This window comes from Cydia pomonella, chromosome 26, assembly GCF_033807575.1.
Source record: "Cydia pomonella isolate Wapato2018A chromosome 26, ilCydPomo1, whole genome shotgun sequence".
Taxonomy (NCBI): domain Eukaryota; kingdom Metazoa; phylum Arthropoda; class Insecta; order Lepidoptera; family Tortricidae; genus Cydia; species Cydia pomonella.
The window spans coordinates 1,759,999-1,766,056 of NC_084728.1; positions in this window are offsets into that span (position 1 = coordinate 1,759,999).

Sequence of the window (6,058 nt, forward strand, 5' to 3'; positions counted from 1 at the left end):
TATTGGTTTTCAGTGAGTTCCAGTGCAAGTGACCGCAAACGTGGAAGCAGCAAATGGTTGTAGTAAGAACTGGCTTTGATTAAAAATCTATTGGCAAGATATTGTCTGCGGAGAGACAAAGGAGGCTCAACACCTTCCACCTGCATGGCGTTCTTGGGAGAAGAACGCATAGCTCCGAGTATGATCCTCAAACATTTAGCTTGTATGAGATCTAATTTACCTAGTCCATCCTTATTGCAAGGTTCCATTAAAAATGACCCATAGTCTATATGACTGCGTATGATGGCATTGTAGAGTAGCTTCTGACAATATGGATGTGAGCCCCACCAAACACCTGACAATGCTCGCAGAATATTGATATTTTTTTCACACTTACCTATTATATACTTGTGATGTGAAATGCCAGACATTTTGTGATCTAAAATGACACCTAGGAATTTTACTGACTCCTTACTTGGAATCATAACACCGCCATAACGGACATCTGCAGCAGGCATGATTCTTCTGCGACTGAACGTGACTACACAACTCTTTGTTGGCGATAGAGTAAGACCATGTTCATCAAGCCAATCCTTGAGGTAACCCAGAGCTGTGTTCAAACTAGCAGCGGTTTTATCTATTGACTTTGCTGAGGTGTATAAGACCAGATCATCAGCATACTGCAAGATATTACAGAAGGATAAGACAGATTGCTCCAAGTCGTAGGTGTAGATACTGTAAAGCAGAGGGCTGAGTACAGATCCTTGCGGGAGACCCCGCCACAAAGTCCGAGGTGGATGATAAGAATTACCATTCCTAATTTTAATTGACCTACCCATAAACAACTTGGTGACAATATGTACAATCTTCGCGGGAATGCTCAGATGTAGCATTTTTGCCCTGAGCACCGGAAGAAGGACATTGTCGTAAGCCGCAGAGATATCTAGAAAACATCCTAGCAGATATTCGTTTTTTGAAAAGGTAAGTCGGATATCAGTTGTTAAAATGTTTAAACTGTCCATTGTACTACGGCCCTTTCGGAAACCAAATTGAGTGTCAGCTAGAATGCCCTTATTTTCTGCAAACCATTCCAGTCTATTTTTAACCAGGTGCTCCAGTATCTTTCCCATTGTTGCAGAAAGAGCAATCGGCCGATATGAGCTAGCCTCGTCTGGGTTTTTAGACGGTTTTAGGATTGGAATAATTACTTGGGTCTTCCAGTCTCCTGGGATCTCCCCCGTGTCAAAGGCATGGTTTAGGATACCAAGTAGATATTCCTGTGATGATGTATTTAACTTGGTCAAGAAACAATATGGTATGCCATCCTCTCCAGGTGTAGTATTCCTTAGTCCATTAAGCACTACACTAAGCTCTGAGAATGAGAAAGGCTTATCCAAGTCGTTGGAGGTGCATAGCAACGGGGGAAGTAACAAGCAGGATGCTTCGGGGACAGTTGGAGGGGCAAGTCTATCTGCGAACTCTGATAGCCAGGGGGAATCCGTGGTAGTCTTAGACTCTGGATTAAATGAACCCCTGAACCTCTTTACGTTTCGCCATATAAGTGTTGAGGGGGTTCTAGGAGATAAGCTCTCGCAAAATCCCCTCCATCCCTTCTTCTTAGCCTTTGCTAGGAAACGCTTTGTACGGGCCGAGATTTTTTTAAATGAAATAAAGTCATCCAAATTTCCTGACTCATTGAAAGCTTGCTCCGCAGCATTTCTTTTTTTTACGGCTGCTGTGCAGTCAGCGTTCCACCACGGGGGTGATGGAATTTTATGTTTAACAGCTCTCTTTTTTGGGATAAACTTATCGGCAGCTTCTAATAAAACATTTTTAAATTTTAAATATTTTTCGTCTTGACTAATTTCGCTCGTGTCCCACTCTTTTATATTTTCCTCTACATAAAAAGCATAATTGGGCCAGTCTGCTGATTGTATTTTGTGTTTCAGCAGCGGTTCAGGGGAAGGAGATGGAAGAATAGATGAAGGCTTAGTGATAATAATAGGGAAATGGTCACTGCCAAATGACTGGCGTAATACCCTCCAGGATAATAAAGAAGATAAACTAGGAGAACAAACAGATAAATCGAGAACTGATTGGGGATTCTGGCCTGGGTATACCCGATGCGTGGGAGTTCCATCATTAATAACTCCCACATTGATGTCATCGAACAGATCCAGCAGGGCTGACGAAAACGAATCTGAATGGTATGATCCCCAGGAGATATTGTGACAGTTAAAGTCTCCTAAAATTATAAGAGGAGGTGGGACAGATGTGAGAATAGATTGTAATTCATCTATATCAACTTCTTCAGGATGGGGGATATATATAGAGATGAAATTAATGCCCATAACCTTGGCAGCTACGGCATTAATCCCATCCGAGTGAGGGGGGATCGGAATTTGGAAGAAAGGGTAACAGCGCTTGATCAATAACGCGCATCCGGCGCGTCCGTCACTACGGTCTTCCCGGAGACATGAGAAGCCCGGGACTCTAAAAAGAGCGCCGGGACGCAACCATGTCTCCGAAATAGCCGCAACAGACACGGCGTGGTCGTTGATGAGCTGAATAAGGTCAGGTTTTTTTGGTATGATACTTCGACTATTCCATTGTAGAAATGTGACCGGGGGGGCCATTGTGGAATGTAAGTCTCTCCGCGAGTGTAAACCATTAAGGGTGCAACGTCGTTCGGTAGGAAATCGCTCCATTTAGCGATGATGTTTGTTAAAAATTTCAAACAGAGTTCCATTAGGTCTTCATTGGGAGTGATTCTATTGTAAGAAGAAGAGCCATTCAGAGCTTGACCATTGGGGAGTTGAGGTGGGGGGGTTCGGACGATATTGTTGTGAGCTTCTCTATCATAACCCGGGGACAGAGGGACCCTCGTCCGGGGTGCTCGGTATACGGTCTTACGATACGAAGTGGTGGGCGGAGGAGTGGGCATGGAAGTATTAGGGTGGCATGGGGACTGGGAAGATCGGGAAGAGTCTGTAACCTGCTCAAACATGACTCTTGCTATATCTGAATATGGTCTGCGAACTGCTGAAAACTGTGCTGCTGCTTCTGCGTATGAGATGTTCTGCTCAGACATGGCAAGTTTAATGGCTTTTTGTCTACCATATTCATTGCATACTTTATCTGTAGCAAAATGCCTACCTGTACAAAAGATACATGTCACATGTTCTGGTGCTACATTGCATCCATCACCGGGGTGTTTCTGTGCACACTTATAACATCTAGCATCAGACCGGCACTGTGTTTGAATATGACCAAACCTAAGGCACTTCCTGCATTGAATTACTGGCAGTTGATATACTTCTACCACTAGAGAGGTGTAATAGGCGAAGATTTTCGACGGTAAGGATTGCCCTTCGAAAGTAACTACAACTGATTGGGTTGGCACCCAGGATGAGGAACCATCATTGTTTGCCACCTTCCGTTGCAGACGGCGAGCCTTAAGAATCTTCCCTTTGCCTTCTTTGAGATTCGTACCATTGACTAATTCCTCCATAGTCCAATCCGAAGGAACTCCACGAACAACTCCCATACGCGATACATGGTATGAGGGGATATCAGCTGTAAACTTATTTTTGTCAAGTAATGGGTGCTTTAAGAAGCTATTTGCATCAGCTGCTGTGGAGAAAGTAACTGCTACTCTGTTGCGACCTACCGACTTAATACCACCTTCCTTCTGGATGTTGTTTACATTTCCTTGAGTAAGCAAAAGGCCTACATTGATGGGTTTCAGAGAGGCATTGGACGATGGAGCGGACTCTCTAGAGACATGAACTATAAATGGTCCATCATCTTCGGCATTGTACTCTCGGTATTTGCTGTCTAGACTGGGGTGTTTGTATAAATGTGGGTTGAACTCGACTGTATTATTTTCATTTACCTCAACTGGATTATTTTTATTAAACTCTGCCACATTACTATTATTAGGTTCGACTGTATTATTTGTATTGCCCAACTGCTTGCTAGTCTCTATCGGGTCGATTACAATTTTTTTTGGGGAAGGCTCCAGCTGGGTCGGTGACAAATTCAAGTTGCGTTTACGTGAGGTTGTCTCCCAATTCATGTCATTATCACCGGCCTCATCTGGAGGCTTCTCCTTTTCATTCCCATCCATCCAAACGTCTACAGTATTAACCTACTGTATTGTGTAAATATACCACCACCTGATTAGTAAATAAGGAAAGTTGTTTTATTTATGGGAATAACCTAAAAACGAACCACTCACTCAACGCGCTACTCCTCAAAAAAACGCAAAAATCGTTGACGTTTGTTTTGTTTGACAAATCTACTGTCAATTTTGACAGCGTGCGGCGTGCGTTCTGATATCTGCTTGTTGTGTAGTTACGACAGACAGGTATATTGTATTTTATTGCATTGCGTAGATGAAGTATAATATATTTAATATCTATACTTGGCTGTAATCAACTTTAAAAAAATTACCAAACACATGCCGCCGCGCACCCATAGAACGGGGGACGGGCGGGCGGAGGCTCGCGTCTTTATGTCTTGGTACAGTCAGCGTCAAATACTTAGTAGCAGTCAAAGTAGCCAAATAGTTCGGTACACCATACTAAATATATGGTGTACCGAACTATTTGGCTACTTTGGTTGCTACAAAGTACCTATCTGACGCTGACTGTACATTTTTGTCTACTGAGATACTTACCAATTTTCATTACTTATTTAGATGTTATAGAAAAAAACTATTATTTTCGAAGACTCGTAGAAAAAGTATTGTATACAATAGTGATATAATCAAGCTTTTTAATCTCGTACCTTACTTAGGCAACTCAGTAATCTTTGCCTAAACACGGTACTCTACTGGAGAGCTCTCTATTATATCACGATTGTATAAAATACTATATTAATCGCCATTTGTCATGATTTGTCAGCCATTGGAAAACAAATTTGAATTTACAATACATTTGCGAGATAATTAAGACCTACCGCAAATACCGAAGTTCGCAAAATGCGAACATCTTTCTCTATTACTCCAATAGGGTTGTTTCCAATTTTTTGAAACGCTTGTATTACGTTCTATATTAACTAAAAGTTGCCCTAAAATTCAACTTTTATACTAAAAACGGCTTTAAATACGTTAAATTAACAAAATATATTTTGACAGATGCTTTCGCGCCCAAAACGCTCTTTGAAAATTGTGTGACGTCACAGTTTACGGTTTGACACTTAACTACATACACACGTAGAAGATAGGAACTGTCAACTGACATTTGTCATTTGTTGTTTATCGCCTAACTGTCAACAGTGTCAATCCGAGAGTTGTGACGTCATCAGAATCTTCAATGACGTATCGAGTTTGGTCACGTGACGTGTGCCAAAAGATATTTTAAATTCAATATTTACAAAAATATGGTCATTACAGGTCCCCTAAAAGTAGTTTAACATGTTCTTATAATCCAATAGAATTTATTGGGATACAATTCTGCCCTAAGATTTGTAAATGGAAACAACCCTATTAAGGCGCGATTAGAGTGACAGATAAAGATGCTCGAAAATAGCAAACTTCGGTGTTTGCGGTAGGCCCTCTATGGCTGTAGGCTGAACACAAAAGCGCCACTAAAGTATCTTGCCCGCGAGATACACAATCCGTCCCTCTCTAACTAATACGGGTAGTATATCTTGCGAGCGAAAATAGCGAGATGCTGTCGCGGCGCTTCTATGCTAAGCCGGCTGTTATGCGTTGTAGGTTGTGGGTTGTGGGACAGATTTGATAGAAAAAGAATTGTTTATTGCCACATATTAAATATAGGTATATAAAAAAATAAATTAAACAATTCCATAATAAATATAAAACAACGGGTTGCACTCCGGGACTTCCGGGAGTGCCGGCAGAAGTGAAAACTTGAATATTAACTTTGTGAATTTTTGTTATTTTGGAATGGTTAGGGAATAATTTCGCACGAATTGCTTTAATTATCAGTATAAAAGTACTATCATTTATGTCGTAAAATACAATATTCATTTATTGCGCTATCGTACACAAACATGACAATTTATATTACCTACATTAAAAATTTAACACTTCAGTACCCCTAGTGTAAAT